Raw genomic sequence first — 17,973 nt, forward strand, 5'->3', positions numbered from 1 at the left:
GCCGAGAATAGGGGCCTCCGCGAGAGAGTCCAAGGCCTAAAACTGGGTCCCGTGAGAGAGCGCCCGGCCGGAAATAGAGGCTGCAGAGTGCCCCAGGCTGGAAATAGGGTCCCACGAGAGAACCCACGGCCGACAATAGGGGCCCCCGCGAGAGAGCCCAAGGTCTAAAACAGGGACCCGTGAGATAGCACCCGGCCGAAAATAGAGGCCCGCGAGAGTGCCCCAGGTTTTAAATAGGGTCCCACGAGAGAACCCACGGCCGAGAATAGGGGCCCCCGCGAGAGAGCCCAAGGCCTAAATCTGGGTCCCGTGAGAGAGCGCCCGGCCGGAAATAGAGGCTGCGAGAGTGCCCCAGGCCGGAAATAGGGTCCCACGAGAGAACCCACGGCCGACAATAGGGGCCCCCGCGAGAGAGCCCAAGGCCTAAAACAGGGTCCCGTGAGAGAGCGCCTGGCCGAAAATAGAGGCCCGCGAGAGTGCCCCAGGCTGGAAATAGGGTCCCACGAGAGCACCCACGGCCGAGAATAGGGGCCCCCGCGAGAGAGCCCAAGGTCTAAAACAGGGACCCGTGAGAGAGCGCCCGGCCGATAATAGAGGCCCGCGAGTGTGCCCCAGGCCGGAAATAGGGTCCCACGAGAGCACCCACGGCCGAGAATAGGGGCCCCCGCGAGAGAGCCCAAGGCCTAAAACTGGGTCCCATGAGAGAGCGCCCGGCCGATAATAGAGGCCCGCGAGAGTGCCCCAGGCCGGAAATAGGGTCCCACGAGAGAACCCAAGGCCGAGACTAGGGGCCCCCGCGAGAGAGCCCAAGGCTGAAAACAGGGACTCCTGAGAGAGCGCCCGGCCGAAAATAGAGGCCCGCGAGAGTGCCCCAGGCCGAAAATAGGGTCCCACGAGAGCACCCACGGCCGAGAATAGGGGCCCCCGCGAGAGAGCCCAAGGCCTAAAACAGGGACCTGTGAGAGAGCGCCCGGCCGATAATAGAGGCCCGCGAGTGTGCCCCAGGCCGGAAATAGGGTCCCAAGAGAGCACCCACGGCCGAGAATAGGAGCCTCCGCGAGAGAGCACAAGGCCTAAAACAGGGACCTGTGAGAGAGCGCCCGTCCGATAATAGAGGCCCGCGAGAGTGCCCCAGGCCGGAAATAGGGTCCCACGAGAGCACCCTCGGCCGAGAATAGGGGCCCCCGTGAGAGAGCCCAAGGCTGAAAACAGGGACCCGTGAGAGAGCACCCGGCCGAAAATAGAGGCCCACGAGAGTGCCCCAGGCCGGAAATAGGGTCCCACGAGAGCACCCACGGCCGAGAATAGGGGCCCCCGCGAGAGAGCCCAAGGCCTAAAACAGGGTCCCGTGAGAGAGCGCCCGGCCGAAAATAGAGGTCCGCGAGAGTGCCCCAAGCCAAAAATAGGGTCCCACGAGAGAACCCACGGCCGAGAATAGGGGCCTCCGCAAGAGAGTCCAAGGCCTAAAACTGGGTCCCGTGAGAGAGCGCCCGGCCGGAAATAGAGGCTGCGAGAGTGCCCCAGGCCAGAAATAGGGTCCCACGAGAGAACCCACGGCCGACAATAGGGGCCCCCGCGAGAGAGCCCAAGGTCTAAAATAGGAACCCGTGAGATAGCGCCCGGCCAAAAATAGAGGCCCGCGAGAGTGCCCCAGGTTTTAAATAGGGTCCCACGAGAGTACCCACGGCCGAGAATAGGGGCCCCCGCGAGAGAGCCCAAGGCCTAAAACAGGGTCCCGTGAGAGAGCGCCTGGCCGAAAATAGAGGCCCGCGAGAGTGCCCCAGGCTGGAAATAGGGTCACACGAGAGCACCCACGGCAGAGAATAGGGGCCCCCACGAGAGAGCCCAAGGCCTAAAACAGGGTCCCGTGAGAGAGCGCCCGGCCGAAAATAGAGGTCTGCGAGAGTGCCCCAAGCCAAAAATAGGGTCCCACGAGAGAACCCACGGCCGAGAATAGGGGCCTCCGCGAGAGAGTCCAAGGCCTAAAACTGGGTCCCGTGAGAGAGCGCCCGGCCGGAAATAGAGGCTGCGAGAGTGCCCCAGGCCGGAAATAGGGTCCCACGAGAGCACCCACGGCCGAGAATAGGGGCCCCCGCGAGAGAGCCCAAGGCCTAAAACAGGGTCCCGTGAGAGAGCGCCCGGCCGAAAATAGAGGTCCGCGAGAGTGCCCCAAGCCAAAAATAGGGTCCCACGAGAGAACCCACGGCCGAGAATAGGGGCCTCCGCGAGAGAGTCCAAGGCCTAAATCTGGGTCCCGTGAGAGAGCGCCCGGCCGGAAATAGAGGCTGCGAGAGTGCCCCAGGCAGGAAATAGGGTCCCACGAGAGAACCCACGGCCGACAATAGGGGCCCCCGCGAGAGAGCCCAAGGTCTAAAAAAGGGACCCGTGAGATAGCGCCCGGCCGAAAATAGAGGCCCGCGAGAGTGTCCCAGGTTTTAAATAGGGTCCCACGAGAGAACCCACGGCCGAGAATAGGGGCCCCCGCGAGAGAGCCCAAGGCCTAAAACAGGGTCCCGTGAGAGAGCGCCTGGCCGAAAATAGAGGCCCGCGAGAGTGCCCCAGGCTGGAAATAGGGTCCCACGAGAGCACCCACGACAGAGAATAGGGGCCCCCGCGAGAGAGCCCAAGGCCTAAAACAGGGTCCCGTGAGAGAGCGCCCGGCCGAAAATAGAGGTCTGCGAGAGTGCCCCAAGCCAAAAATAGGGTCCCACGAGAGAACCCACGGCCGAGAATAGGGGCCCCCGCGAGAGAGTCCAAGGCCTAAAACTGGGTCCCGTGAGAGAGCGCCCGGCCGGAAATAGAGGCTGCAGAGTGCCCCAGGCCGGAAATAGGGTCCCACGAGAGAACCCACGGCCGACAATAGGGGCCCCCGCGAGAGAGCCCAAGGTCTAAAACAGGGACCCGTGAGATAGCGCCCGGCCGAAAATAGAGGCCCGCGAGAGTGCCCCTGGTTTTAAATAGGGTCCCACGAGAGAACCCACGGCCGAGAATAGGGGCCCCCGCGAGAGAGCCCAAGGCCTAAATCTGGGTCCCGTGGGAGAGCGCCCGGCCGGAAATAGAGGCTGCGAGAGTGCCCCAGGCCGGAAATAGGGTCCCACGAGAGCACCCACGGCCGAGAATAGGGGCCCCCGCGAGAGAGCCCAAGGCCTAAAACAGGGTCCCGTGAGAGAGCGCCCGGCCGAAAATAGAGGTCCGCGAGAGTGCCCCAAGCCAAAAATAGGGTCCCACGAGAGAACCCACGGCCGAGAATAGGGGCCTCCGCGAGAGAGTCCAAGGCCTAAATCTGGGTCCCGTGAGAGAGCGCCCGGCCGGAAATAGAGGCTGCGAGAGTGCCCCAGGCTGGAAATAGGGTCCCACGAGAGCACCCACGACAGAGAATAGGGGCCCCCGCGAGAGAGCCCAAGGCCTAAAACAGGGTCCCGTGAGAGAGCGCCCGGCCGAAAATAGAGGTCTGCGAGAGTGCCCCAAGCCAAAAATAGGGTCCCACGAGAGAACCCACGGCCGAGAATAGGGGCCTCCGCGAGAGAGTCCAAGGCCTAAAACTGGGTCCCGTGAGAGAGCGCCCGGCCGGAAATAGAGGCTGCAGAGTGCCCCAGGCTGGAAATAGGGTCCCACGAGAGAACCCACGGCCGACAATAGGGGCCCCCGCGAGAGAGCCCAAGGTCTAAAACAGGGACCCGTGAGATAGCGCCCGGCCGAAAATAGAGGCCCGCGAGAGTGCCCCAGGTTTTAAATAGGGTCCCACGAGAAAACCCACGGCCGAGAATAGGGGCCCCCGCGAGAGAGCCCAAGGCCTAAATCTGGGTCCCGTGAGAGAGCGCCCGGCCGGAAATAGAGGCTGCGAGAGTGCCCCAGGCCGGAAATAGGGTCCCACGAGAGAACCCACGGCCGACAATAGGGGCCCCCGCGAGAGAGCCCAAGGTCTAAAAAAGGGACCCGTGAGATAGCGCCCGGCCGAAAATAGAGGCCCGCGAGAGTGTCCCAGGTTTTAAATAGGGTCCCACGAGAGAACCCACGGCCGAGAATAGGGGCCCCCGCGAGAGAGCCCAAGGCCTAAAACAGGGTCCCGTGAGAGAGCGCCTGGCCGAAAATAGAGGCCCGCGAGAGTGCCCCAGGCTGGAAATAGGGTCCCACGAGAGCACCCACGGCAGAGAATAGGGGCCCCCGCGAGAGAGCCCAAGGCCTAAAACAGGGTCCCGTGAGAGAGCGCCCGGCCGAAAATAGAGGTCTGCGAGAGTGCCCCAAGCCAAAAATAGGGTCCCACGAGAGAACCCACGGCCGAGAATAGGGGCCTCCGCGAGAGAGTCCAAGGCCTAAAACTGGGTCCCGTGAGAGAGCGCCCGGCCGGAAATAGAGGCTGCAGAGTGCCCCAGGCTGGAAATAGGGTCCCACGAGAGAACCCACGGCCGACAATAGGGGCCCCCGCGAGAGAGCCCAAGGTCTAAAACAGGGACCCGTGAGATAGCGCCCGGCCGAAAATAGAGGCCCGCGAGAGTGCCCCAGGTTTTAAATAGGGTCCCACGAGAGAACCCACGGCCGAGAATAGGGGCCCCCGCGAGAGAGCCCAAGGCCTAAAACAGGGTCCCGTGAGAGAGCGCCTGGCCGAAAATAGAGGCCCGCGAGAGTGCCCCAGGCTGGAAATAGGGTCCCACGAGAGCACCCACGGCCGAGAATAGGGGCCCCCGCGAGAGAGCCCAAGGCCTAAAACAGGGTCCCGTGAGAGAGCGCCCGGCCGAAAATAGAGGTCCACGAGAGTGCCCCAAGCCAAAAATAAGGTCCTACGAGAGAACCCACGGCCGAGAATAGGGGCCTCTGCGAGAGAGTCCAAGGCCTAAAACTGGGTCCCGTGAGAGAGCGCCCGGCCGGAAATAGAGGCTGCGAGAGTGCCCCAGGCCGGAAATAGGGTCCCACGAGAGAACCCACGGCCGACAATAGGGGCCCCCGCCAGAGAGCCCAAGGTCTAAAACAGGGACCCGTGAGATAGCGTCCGGCCGAAAATAGAGGCCCGCGAGAGTGCCCCAGGTTTTAAACAGGGTCCCACGAGAGAGCCCAAGGCCGAGAATAGGGGCCCGTGAGAGAGCGCCTGGCCGAAAATAGAGGCCCGCGAGAGTGCCCCAGGCTGGAAATAGGGTCCCACGAGAGCACCCACGGCCGAGAATAGGGGTCCCCGCGAGAGAGCCCAAGGCCTAAAACAGGGACCCGTGAGAGAGCGCCCGGCCGATAATAGAGGCCCGCGAGTGTGCCCCAGACCGGAAATAGGGTCCCACGAGAGCACCCACGGCCGAGAATAGGGGCCCCCACGAGAGAGCTAGAGGCCTAAAACAGGGACCCGTGAGAGAGTGCCCGGACGAAAATAGAGGTCCGCGAGAGTGCCCCAAGCCAAAAATAGGGTCCCACAAGAGAACCCACGGCCGAGAATAGGGGCCCCCGCAAGAGAGCCCAAGGTCTAAAACAGGGTCCCGTGAGAGAGCGCCCGGCCGAAAATAGAGGCCCGCGAGAGTGCCCCAGGCCGGAAATAGGGTCCCACGAGAGAACCCAAGGCCGAGACTAGGGGCCCCCGCGAGAGAGCCCAAGGCTGAAAACAGGGACTCCTGAGAGAGCGCCCGGCCGAAAATAGAGGCCCGCGAGAGTGCCCCAGGCCGAAAATAGGGTCCCACGAGAGCACCTACGGCCGAGAATAGGGGCCCCCGCGAGAGAGCCCAAGGCCTAAAACAGGGACCTGTGAGAGAGCGCCCGGCCGATAATAGAGGCCCGCGAGTGTGCCCCAGGCCGGAAATAGGGTCCCAAGAGAGCACCCACGGCCGAGAATAGGAGCCCCCGCGAGAGAGCACAAGGCCTAAAACAGGGACCTGTGAGAGAGCGCCCGTCCGATAATAGAGGCCCGCGAGAGTGCCCCAGGCCGGAAATAGGGTCCCACGAGAGCACCCTCGGCCTAGAATAGGGGCCCCCGTGAGAGAGCCCAAGGCCTAAAACTGGGTCCCATGAGAGAGCGCCTGGCCGATAATAGAGGCCCACGAGAGTGCCCCAGGCCGGAAATAGGATCCCACGAGAGCACCCACGGCCAAGAATAGGGGCCCCTGCGAGAGAGCCCAAGGCCTAAAACAGGGACCCGTGAGAGAGCGCCCGTCCAAAAATAGAGGCCCGCGAGTGTGCCCCAGGCCGAAAATAGGGTCCCACGAGAGCACCCACGGCCGAGAATAGGGGCCCCCGCGAGAGAGCCCAAGGCTGAAAACAGGGACCCGTGAGAGAGCACCCGGCCGAAAATAAAGGCCCGCGAGAGTGCCCCAGGCCGGAAATAGGGTCCCACGAGAGCACCCACGGCCGAGAATAGGGGCCCCCGCGAGAGAGCCCAAGGCCTAAAACAGGGACCCATGAGAGAGCGCCCGGCCGATAATAGAGGCCCGCGAGTGTGCCCCAGGTCGGAAATAGGGTCCCACGAGAGAACCCACGGCCGAGAATAGGGGCCCCCGCGAGAGAGCCCAAGGCCTAAAACAGGGTCCCGTGAGAGAGCGCCTGGCCGAAAATAGAGGCCCGCGAGAGTGCCCCAGGCTGGAAATAGGGTCCCACGAGAGCACCCACGGCCGAGATTAGGGGTCCCCGCGAGAGAGCCCAAGGCCTAAAACAGGGACCCGTGAGAGAGCGCCCGGCCGATAATAGAGGCCCGCGAGTGTGCCCCAGGCCGGAAATAGGGTCCCACGAGAGCACCCACGGCCGAGAAGAGGGGCCCCCACGAGAGAGCTAGAGGCCTAAAACAGGGACCCGTGAGAGAGTGCCCGGACGAAAATAGAGGTCCGCGAGAGTGCCCCAAGCCAAAAATAGGGTCCCACAAGAGAACCCACGGCCGAGAATAGGGGCCCCCGCAAGAGAGCCCAAGGTCTAACACAGGGTCCCGTGAGAGAGCGCCCGGCCGAAAATAGAGGCCCGCGAGAGTGCCCCAGGCCGGAAATAGGGTCCCACGAGAGAACCCAAGGCCGAGACTAGGGGCCCCCGCGAGAGAGCCAAAGGCTGAAAACAGGGACTCCTGAGAGAGCGCCCGGCCGAAAATAGAGGCCCGCGAGAGTGCCCCAGGCCGAAAATAGGGTCCCACGAGAGCACCCACGGCCGAGAATAGGGGCCCCCGCGAGAGAGCCCAAGGCCTAAAACAGGGACCTGTGAGAGAGCGCCCGGCCGATAATAGAGGCCCGCGAGTGTGCCCCAGGCCGGAAATAGGGTCCCAAGAGAGCACCCACGGCCGAGAATAGGAGCCCCCGCGAGAGAGCACAAGGCCTAAAACAGGGACCTGTGAGAGAGCGCCCGTCCGATAATAGAGGCCCGCGAGAGTGCCCCAGGCCGGAAATTGGGTCCCACGAGAGCACCCACGGCCGAGAATAGGGGCCCCCACGAGAGAGCTAGAGGCCTAAAACAGGGACCCGTGAGAGAGTGCCCGGACGAAAATAGAGGTCCGCGAGAGTGCCCCAAGCCAAAAATAGGGTCCCACAAGAGAACCCACGGCCGAGAATAGGGGCCCCCGCAAGAGAGCCCAAGGTCTAACACAGGGTCCCGTGAGAGAGCGCCCGGCCGAAAATAGAGGCCCGCGAGAGTGCCCCAGGCCGGAAATAGGGTCCCACGAGAGAACCCAAGGCCGAGACTAGGGGCCCCCGCGAGAGAGCCCAAGGCTGAAAACAGGGACTCCTGAGAGAGCGCCCGGCCGAAAATAGAGGCCCGCGAGAGTGCCCCAGGCCGAAAATAGGGTCCCACGAGAGCACCCACGGCCGAGAATAGGGGCCCCCGCGAGAGAGCCCAAGGCCTAAAACAGGGACCTGTGAGAGAGCGCCCGGCCGATAATAGAGGCCCGCGAGTGTGCCCCAGGCCGGAAATAGGGTCCCAAGAGAGCACCCACGGCCGAGAATAGGAGCCCCCGCGAGAGAGCACAAGGCCTAAAACAGGGACCTGTGAGAGAGCGCCCGTCAGATAATAGAGGCCCGCGAGAGTGCCCCAGGCCGGAAATAGGGTCCCACGAGAGCACCCTCGGCCTAGAATAGGGGCCCCCGTGAGAGAGCCCAAGGCCTAAAACTGGGTCCCATGAGAGAGCGCCTGGCCGATAATAGAGGCCCACGAGAGTGCCCCAGGCCGGAAATAGGATCCCACGAGAGCACCCACGGCCAAGAATAGGGGCCCCTGCGAGAGAGCCCAAGGCCTAAAACAGGGACCCGTGAGAGAGCGCCCGTCCAAAAATAGAGGCCCGCGAGTGTGCCCCAGGCCGAAAATAGGGGCCCCCGCAAGAGAGCCCAAGGCTGAAAACAGGGACCCGTGAGAGAGCACCCGGCCGAAAATAAAGGCCTGCGAGAGTGCCCCAGGCCGGAAATAGGGTCCCACGAGAGCACCCACGGCCGAGAATAGGGGCCCCCGCGAGAGAGCCCAAGGCCTAAAACAGGGACCCATGAGAGAGCGCCCGGCCGATAATAGAGGCCCGCGAGTGTGCCCCAGGTCGGAAATAGGGTCCCACGAGAGAACCCACGGCTGAGAATAGGGGCCCCGCGAGAGAGCCCAAAGCCTAAAACAGGGTCCCGTGAGAGAGCGCCCGGCCAAAAATAGAGGTCCGCGAGAGTGCCCAAGCCAAAAATAGGGTCCCACGAGAGAACCCACGGCCGAGAATAGGGGCCACCGCGAGAGAGCCCAAGGCCTAAAACAGGGACCCGTGAGATAGCGTCCGGCCGAAAATAGAGGCCCGCGAGAGTGCCCCAGGTTTTAAACAGGGTCCCACGAGAGAACCCACGGCCGAGAATAGGGGCCCCCGCGAGAGAGCCCAAGGCCTAAAACAGGGTCCCGTGAGAGAGCGCCTGGCCGAAAATAGAGGCCCGCGAGAGTGCCCCAGGCTGGAAATAGGGTCCCACGAGAGCACCCACGGCCGAGAATAGGGGCCCCCGCGAGAGAGCCCAAGGCCTAAAACAGGGTCCCGTGAGAGAGCGCCCGGCCGAAAATAGAGGTCCACGAGAGTGCCCCAAGCCAAAAATAAGGTCCCACGAGAGAACCCACGGCCGAGAATAGGGGCCTCTGCGAGAGAGTCCAAGGCCTAAAACTGGGTCCCATGAGAGAGCGCCCGGCCGGAAATAGAGGCTGCGAGAGTGCCCCAGGCCGGAAATAGGGTCCCACGAGAGAACCCACGGCCGACAATAGGGGCCCCCGCCAGAGAGCCCAAGGTCTAAAACAGGGACCCGTGAGATAGCGTCCGGCTGAAAATAGAGGCCCGCGAGAGTGCCCCAGGTTTTAAACAGGGTCCCACGAGAGAACCCACGGCCGAGAATAGGGGCCCCCGCGAGAGAGCCCAAGGCCTAAAACAGGGTCCCGTGAGAGAGCGCCTGGCCGAAAATAGAGGCCCGCGAGAGTGCCCCAGGCTGGAAATAGGGTCCCACGAGAGCACCCACGGCCGAGAATAGGGGTCCCCGCGAGAGAGCCCAAGGCCTAAAACAGGGACCCGTGAGAGAGCGCCCGGCCGATAATAGAGGCCCGCGAGTGTGCCCCAGGCCGGAAATAGGGTCCCACGAGAGCACCCACGGCCGAGAATAGGGGCCCCCACGAGAGAGCTAGAGGCCTAAAACAGGGACCCGTGAGAGAGTGCCCGGACGAAAATAGAGGTCCGCGAGAGTGCCCCAAGCCAAAAATAGGGTCCCTCAAGAGAACCCACGGCCGAGAATAGGGGCCCCCGCAAGAGAGCCCAAGGTCTAAAACAGGGTCCCGTGAGAGAGCGCCCGGCCGAAAATAGAGGCCCGCGAGAGTGCCCCAGGCCGGAAATAGGGTCCCACGAGAGAACCCAAGGCCGAGACTAGGGGCCCCCGCGAGAGAGCCCAAGGCTGAAAACAGGGACTCCTGAGAGAGCGCCCGGCCGAAAATAGAGGCCCGCGAGAGTGCCCCAGGCCGAAAATAGGGTCCCACGAGAGCACCCACGGCCGAGAATAGGGGCCCCCGCGAGAGAGCCCAAGGCCTAAAACAGGGACCTGTGAGAGAGCGCCCGTCCGATAATAGAGGCCCGCGAGAGTGCCCCAGGCCGGAAATAGGGTCCCACGAGAGCACCCTCGGCCGAGAATAGGGCCCCCCGTGAGAGAGCCCAAGGCCTAAAACTGGGTCCCATGAGAGAGCGCCTGGCCGATAATAGAGGCCCACGAGAGTGCCCCAGGCCGGAAATAGGATCCCACGAGAGCACCCACGGCCAAGAATAGGGGCCCCTGCGAGAGAGCCCAAGGCCTAAAACAGGGACCCGTGAGAGAGCGCCCGTCCAAAAATAGAGGCCCGCGAGTGTGCCCCAGGCCGAAAATAGGGTCCCACGAGAGCACCCACGGCCGAGAATAGGGGCCCCCGCGAGAGAGCCCAAGGCTGAAAACAGGGACCCGTGAGAGAGCACCCGGCCGAAAATAAAGGCCCGCGAGTGTGCACCAGGTCGGAAATAGGGTCCCACGAGAGAACCCACGGCTGAGAATAGGGGCCCCGCGAGAGAGCCCAAAGCCTAAAACAGGGTCCCGTGAGAGAGCGCCCGGCCAAAAATAGAGGTCCGCGAGAGTGCCCAAGCCAAAAATAGGGTCCCACGAGAGAACCCACGGCCGAGAATAGGGGCCACCGCGAGAGAGCCCAAGGCCTAAAACAGGGACCCGTGAGATAGCGTCCGGCCGAAAATAGAGGCCCGCGAGAGTGCCCCAGGTTTTAAACAGGGTCCCACGAGAGAACCCACGGCCGAGAATAGGGGCCCCCGCGAGAGAGCCCAAGGCCTAAAACAGGGTCCCGTGAGAGAGCGCCTGGCCGAAAATAGAGGCCCGCGAGAGTGCCCCAGGCTGGAAATAGGGTCCCACGAGAGCACCCACGGCCGAGAATAGGGGTCCCCGCGAGAGAGCCCAAGGCCTAAAACAGGGACCCGTGAGAGAGCGCCCGGCCGATAATAGAGGCCCGCGAGTGTGCCCCAGGCCGGAAATAGGGTCCCACGAGAGCACCCACGGCCGAGAAGAGGGGCCCCCACGAGAGAGCTAGAGGCCTAAAACAGGGACCCGTGAGAGAGTGCCCGGACGAAAATAGAGGTCCGCGAGAGTGCCCCAAGCCAAAAATAGGGTCCCACAAGAGAACCCACGGCCGAGAATAGGGGCCCCCGCAAGAGAGCCCAAGGTCTAACACAGGGTCCCGTGAGAGAGCGCCCGGCCGAAAATAGAGGCCCGCGAGAGTGCCCCAGGCCGGAAATAGGGTCCCACGAGAGAACCCAAGGCCGAGACTAGGGGCCCCCGCGAGAGAGCCCAAGGCTGAAAACAGGGACTCCTGAGAGAGCGCCCGGCCGAAAATAGAGGCCCGCGAGAGTGCCCCAGGCCGAAAATAGGGTCCCACGAGAGCACCCACGGCCGAGAATAGGGGCCCCCGCGAGAGAGCCCAAGGCCTAAAACAGGGACCTGTGAGAGAGCGCCCGGCCGATAATAGAGGCCCGCGAGTGTGCCCCAGGCCGGAAATAGGGTCCCAAGAGAGCACCCACGGCCGAGAATAGGAGCCCCCGCGAGAGAGCACAAGGCCTAAAACAGGGACCTGTGAGAGAGCGCCCGTCCGATAATAGAGGCCCGCGAGAGTGCCCCAGGCCGGAAATAGGGTCCCACGAGAGCACCCTCGGCCGAGAATAGGGGCCCCCGTGAGAGAGCCCAAGGCCTAAAACTGGGTCCCATGAGAGAGCGCCTGGCCGATAATAGAGGCCCACGAGAGTGCCCCAGGCCGGAAATAGGATCCCACGAGAGCACCCACGGCCAAGAATAGGGGCCCCTGCGAGAGAGCCCAAGGCCTAAAACAGGGACCCGTGAGAGAGCGCCCGTCCAAAAATAGAGGCCCGCGAGTGTGCCCCAGGCCGAAAATAGGGTCCCACGAGAGCACCCACGGCCGAGAATAGGGGCCCCCGCGAGAGAGCCCAAGGCTGAAAACAGGGACCCGTGAGAGAGCACCCGGCCGAAAATAAAGGCCTGCGAGAGTGCCCCAGGCCGGAAATAGGGTCCCACGAGAGCACCCACGGCCGAGAATAGGGGCCCCCGCGAGAGAGCCCAAGGCCTAAAACAGGGACCCATGAGAGAGCGCCCGGCCGATAATAGAGGCCCGCGAGTGTGCCCCAGGTCGGAAATAGGGTCCCACGAGAAAACCCACGGCTGAGAATAGGGGCCCCGCGAGAGAGCCCAAAGCCTAAAACAGGGTCCCGTGAGAGAGCGCCCGGCCAAAAATAGAGGTCCGCGAGAGTGCCCAAGCCAAAAATAGGGTCCCACGAGAGAACCCACGGCCGAGAATAGGGGCCACCGCGAGAGAGCCCAAGGCCTAAAACAGGGACCCGTGAGATAGCGTCCGGCCGAAAATAGAGGCCCGCGAGAGTGCCCCAGGTTTTAAACAGGGTCCCACGAGAGAACCCACGGCCGAGAATAGGGGCCCCCGCGAGAGAGCCCAAGGCCTAAAACAGGGTCCCGTGAGAGAGCGCCTGGCCGAAAATAGAGGCCCGCGAGAGTGCCCCAGGCTGGAAATAGGGTCCCACGAGAGCACCCACGGCCGAGAATAGGGGTCCCCGCGAGAGAGCCCAAGGCCTAAAACAGGGACCCGTGAGAGAACGCCCGGCCGATAATAGAGGCCCGCGAGTGTGCCCCAGGCCGGAAATAGGGTCCCACGAGAGCACCCACGGCCGAGAATAGGGGCCCCCACGAGAGAGCTAGAGGCCTAAAACAGGGACCCGTGAGAGAGTGCCCGGACAAAAATAGAGGTCCGCGAGAGTGCCCCAAGCCAAAAATAGGGTCCCACAAGAGAACCCACGGCTGAGAATAGGGGCCCCCGCGAGAGAGCCCAAGGCTGAAAACAGGGACTCCTGAGAGAGCGCCCGGCCGAAAATAGAGGCCCGCGAGAGTGCCCCAGGCCGAAAATAGGGTCCCACGAGAGCACCCACGGCCGAGAATAGGGGCCCCCGTGAGAGAGCCCAAGGCCTAAAACAGGGACCTGTGAGAGAGCGCCCGGCCGATAATAGAGGCCCGCGAGTGTGCCCCAGGCCGGAAATAGGGTCCCAAGAGAGCACCCACGGCCGAGAATAGGAGCCCCCGCGAGAGAGCACAAGGCCTAAAACAGGGACCTGTGAGAGAGCGCCCGTCCGATAATAGAGGCCCGCGAGAGTGCCCCAGGCCGGAAATAGGGTCCCACGAGAGCACCCTCGGCCGAGAATAGGGGCCCCCGTGAGAGAGCCCAAGGCCTAAAACTGGGTCCCATGAGAGAGCGCCTGGCCGATAATAGAGGCCCACGAGAGTGCCCCAGGCCGGAAATAGGATCCCACGAGAGCACCCACGGCCAAGAATAGGGGCCCCTGCGAGAGAGCCCAAGGCCTAAAACAGGGACCCGTGAGAGAGCGCCCGTCCAAAAATAGAGGCCCGCGAGTGTGCCCCAGGCCGAAAATAGGGTCCCACGAGAGCACCCACGGCCGAGAATAGGGGCCCCCGCGAGAGAGCCCAAGGCTGAAAACAGGGACCCGTGAGAGAGCACCCGGCCGAAAATAAAGGCCCGCGAGAGTGCCCCAGGCCGGAAATAGGGTCCCACGAGAGCACCCACGGCCGAGAATAGGGGCCCCCGCGAGAGAGCCCAAGGCCTAAAAAAGGGACCCATGAGAGAGCGCCCGGCCGATAATAGAGGCCCGCGAGAGTGCCCCAGGTTTTAAACAGGGTCCCACGAGAGAACCCACGGCCGAGAATAGGGGCCCCCGCGAGAGAGCCCAAGGCCTAAAACAGGGTCCCGTGAGAGAGCGCCTGGCCGAAAATAGAGGCCCGCGAGAGTGCCCCAGGCTGGAAATAGGGTCCCACGAGAGCACCCACGGCCGAAAATAGGGGTCCCCGCGAGAGAGCCCAAGGCCTAAAACAGGGACCCGTGAGAGAGCGCCCGGCCGATAATAGAGGCCCGCGAGTGTGCCCCAGGCCGGAAATAGGGTCCCACGAGAGCACCCACGGCCGAGAAGAGGGGCCCCCACGAGAGAGCAAGAGGCCTAAAACAGGGACCCGTGAGAGAGTGCCCGGACAAAAATAGAGGTCCGCGAGAGTGCCCCAAGCCAAAAATAGGGTCCCACAAGAGAACCCACGGCCGAGAATAGGGGCCCCCGCAAGAGAGCCCAAGGTCTAAAACAGGGTCCCGTGAGAGAGCGCCCGGCCGAAAATAGAGGCCCGCGAGAGTGCCCCAGGCCGGAAATAGGGTCCCATGAGAGAACACAAGGCCGAGACTAGGGGCCCCCGCGAGAGAGCCCAAGGCTGAAAACAGGGACTCCTGAGAGAGCGCCCGGCCGAAAATAGAGGCCCGCGAGAGTGCCCCAGGCCGAAAATAGGGTCCCACGAGAGCACCCACGGCCGAGAATAGGGGCCCCCGCGAGAGAGCCCAAGGCCTAAAACAGGGACCTGTGAGAGAGCGCCCGGCCGATAATAGAGGCCCGCGAGTGTGCCCCAGGCCGGAAATAGGGTCCCAAGAGAGCACCCACGGCCGAGAATAGGAGCCCCCGCGAGAGAGCACAAGGCCTAAAACAGGGACCTGTGAGAGAGCGCCCGTCCGATAATAGAGGCCCGCGAGAGTGCCCCAGGCCGGAAATAGGGTCCCACGAGAGCACCCTCGGCCGAGAATAGGGGCCCCCGTGAGAGAGCCCAAGGCCTAAAACTGGGTCCCATGAGAGAGCGCCTGGCCGATAATAGAGGCCCACGAGAGTGCCCCAGGCCGGAAATAGGATCCCACGAGAGCACCCACGGCCAAGAATAGGGGCCCCTGCGAGAGAGCCCAAGGCCTAAAACAGGGACCCGTGAGAGAGCGCCCGTCCAAAAATAGAGGCCCGCGAATGTGCCCCAGGCCGAAAATAGGGTCCCACGAGAGCACCCACGGCCGAGAATAGGGGCCCCCGCGAGAGAGCCCAAGGCTGAAAACAGGGACCCGTGAGATAGCGTCCGGCCGAAAATAGAGGCCCGCGAGAGTGCCCCAGGTTTTAAACAGGGTCCCACGAGAGAACCCACGGCCGAGAATAGGGGCCCCCGCGAGAGAGCCCAAGGCCTAAAACAGGGTCCCGTGAGAGAGCGCCTGGCCGAAAATAGAGGCCCGCGAGAGTGCCCCAGGCTGGAAAAAGGGTCCCACGAGAGCACCCACGGCCGAGAATAGGGGTCCCCGCGAGAGAGCCCAAGGCCTAAAACAGGGACCCGTGAGAGAGCGCCCGGCCGATAATAGAGGCCCGCGAGTGTGCCCCAGTCCGGAAATAGGGTCCCACGAGAGCACCCACGGCCGAGAATAGGGGCCCCCACGAGAGAGCTAGAGGCCTAAAACAGGGACCCGTGAGAGAGTGCCCGGACAAAAATAGAGGTCCGCGAGAGTGCCCCAAGCCAAAAATAGGGTCCCACAAGAGAACCCACGGCCGAGAATAGGGGCCCCCGCAAGAGAGCCCAAGGTCTAAAACAGGGTCCCGTGAGAGGGCGCCCGGCCGAAAATAGAGGCCCGCGAGAGTGCCCCAGGCCGGAAATAGGGTCCCACGAGAGAACCCAAGGCCGAGACTAGGGGCCCCCGCGAGAGAGCCCAAGGCTGAAAACAGGGACTCCTGAGAGAGCGCCCGGCCGAAAATAGAGGCCCGCGAGAGTGCCCCAGGCCGAAAATAGGGTCCCACGAGAGCACCCACGGCCGAGAATAGGGGCCCCCGCGAGAGAGCCCAAGGCCTAAAACAGGGACCTGTGAGAGAGCGCCCGGCCGATAATAGAGGCCCGCGAGTGTGCCCCAGGCCGGAAATAGGGTCCCAAGAGAGCACCCACGGCCGAGAATAGGAGCACCCGCGAGAGAGCACAAGGCCTAAAACAGGGACCTGTGAGAGAGCGCCCGTCCGATAATAGAGGCCCGCGAGAGTGCCCCAGGCCGGAAATAGGGTCCCACGAGAGCACCCTTGGCCGAGAATAGGGGCCCCCGTGAGAGAGCCCAAGGCCTAAAACTGGGTCCCATGAGAGAGCGCCTGGCCGATAATAGAGGCCCACGAGAGTGCCCCAGGCCGGAAATAGGATCCCACGAGAGCACCCACGGCCAAGAATAGGGGCCCCTGCGAGAGAGCCCAAGGCCTAAAACAGGGACCCGTGAGAGAGCGCCCGTCCAAAAATAGAGGCCCGCGAGTGTGCCCCAGGCCGGAAATAGGGTCCCAAGAGAGCACCCACGGCCGAGAATAGGAGCCCCCGCGAGAGAGCACAAGGCCTAAAACAGGGACCTGTGAGAGAGCGCCCGTCCGATAATAGAGGCCCGCGAGAGTGCCCCAGGCCGGAAATAGGGTCCCACGAGAGCACCCACGGCCGAGAATAGGGGCCCCCGCGAGAGAGCCCAAGGCCTAAAACAGGGTCCCGTGAGAGAGCGCCCGGCCGAAAATAGAGGTCCGCGAGAGTGCCCCAAGCCAAAAATAGGGTCCCACGAGAGAACCCACGGCCGAGAATAGGGGCCTCCGCGAGAGAGTCCAAGGCCTAAAACTGGGTCCCGTGAGAGAGCGCCCGGCCGGAAATAGAGGCTGCGAGAGTGTCCCAGGCCGGAAATAGGGTCACACGAGAGAACCCACGGCCGACAATAGGGGCCCCCGCGAGAGAGCCCAAGGTCTAAAACAGGGACCCGTGAGATAGCGCCCGGCCGAAAATAGAGGCCCGCGAGAGTGCCCCAGGTTTTAAATAGGGTCCCACGAGAGAACCCACGGCCGAGAATAGGGGCCCCCGCGAGAGAGCCCAAGGCCTAAAACAGGGTCCCGTGAGAGAGCGCCTGGCCGAAAATAGAGGCCCGCGAGAGTGCCCCAGGCTGGAAATAGGGTCCCACGAGAGCACCCACGGCAGAGAATAGGGGCCCCCGCGAGAGAGCCCAAGGCCTAAAACAGGGTCCCGTGAGAGAGCGCCCGGCCGAAAATAGAGGTCTGCGAGAGTGCCCCAAGCCAAAAATAGGGTCCCACGAGAGAACCCACGGCCGAGAATAGGGGCCTCCGCGAGAGAGTCCAAGGCCTAAAACTGGGTCCCGTGAGAGAGCGCCCGGCCGGAAATAGAGGCTGCGAGAGTGCCCCAGGCCGGAAATAGGGTCCCACGAGAGCACCCACGGCCGAGAATAGGGGCCCCCGCGAGAGAGCCCAAGGCCTAAAACAGGGTCCCGTGAGAGAGCGCCCGGCCGAAAATAGAGGTCCGCGAGAGTGCCCCAAGCCAAAAATAGGGTCCCACGAGAGAACCCACGGCCGAGAATAGGGGCCTCCGCGAGAGAGTCCAAGGCCTAAAACTGGGTCCCGTGAGAGAGCGCCCGGCCGGAAATAGAGGCTGCAGAGTGCCCCAGGCTGGACATAGGGTCCCACGAGAGAACCCACGGCCGACAATAGGGGCCCCCGCGAGAGAGCCCAAGGTCTAAAACAGGGACCCGTGAGATAGCGCCCGGCCGAAAATAGAGGCCCGCGAGAGTGCCCCAGGTTTTAAATAGGGTCCCACGAGAGAACCCACGGCCGAGAATAGGGGCCCCCGCGAGAGAGCCCAAGGCCTAAAACAGGGTCCCGTGAGAGAGCGCCTGGCCGAAAATAGAGGCCCGCGAGAGTGCCCCAGGCTGGAAATAGGGTCCCACGAGAGCACCCACGGCCGAGAATAGGGGCCCCCGCGAGAGAGCCCAAGGCCTAAAACTGGGGCCCGTGAGAGAGCGCCCGGCCGGAAATAGAGGCTGCGAGAGTGCCCCAGGCCGGAAATAGGGTCCCACGAGAGAACCCACGGCCGACAATAGGGGCCCCCGCCAGAGAGCCCAAGGTCTAAAACAGGGACCCGTGAGAGAGCGCCTGGCCGAAAATAGAGGCCCGCGAGAGTGCCCCAGGCTGGAAATAGGGTCCCACGAGAGCACCCACGGCCGAGAATAGGGGTCCCCGCGAGAGAGCCCAAGGCCTAAAACAGGGACCCGTGAGAGAGCGCCCGGCCGATAATAGAGGCCCGCGAGTGTGCCCCAGGCCGGAAATAGGGTCCCACGAGAGCACCC

Source organism: Ascaphus truei, chromosome 13 (genome assembly GCF_040206685.1).
Source record: "Ascaphus truei isolate aAscTru1 chromosome 13, aAscTru1.hap1, whole genome shotgun sequence".
NCBI lineage: Eukaryota > Metazoa > Chordata > Amphibia > Anura > Ascaphidae > Ascaphus > Ascaphus truei.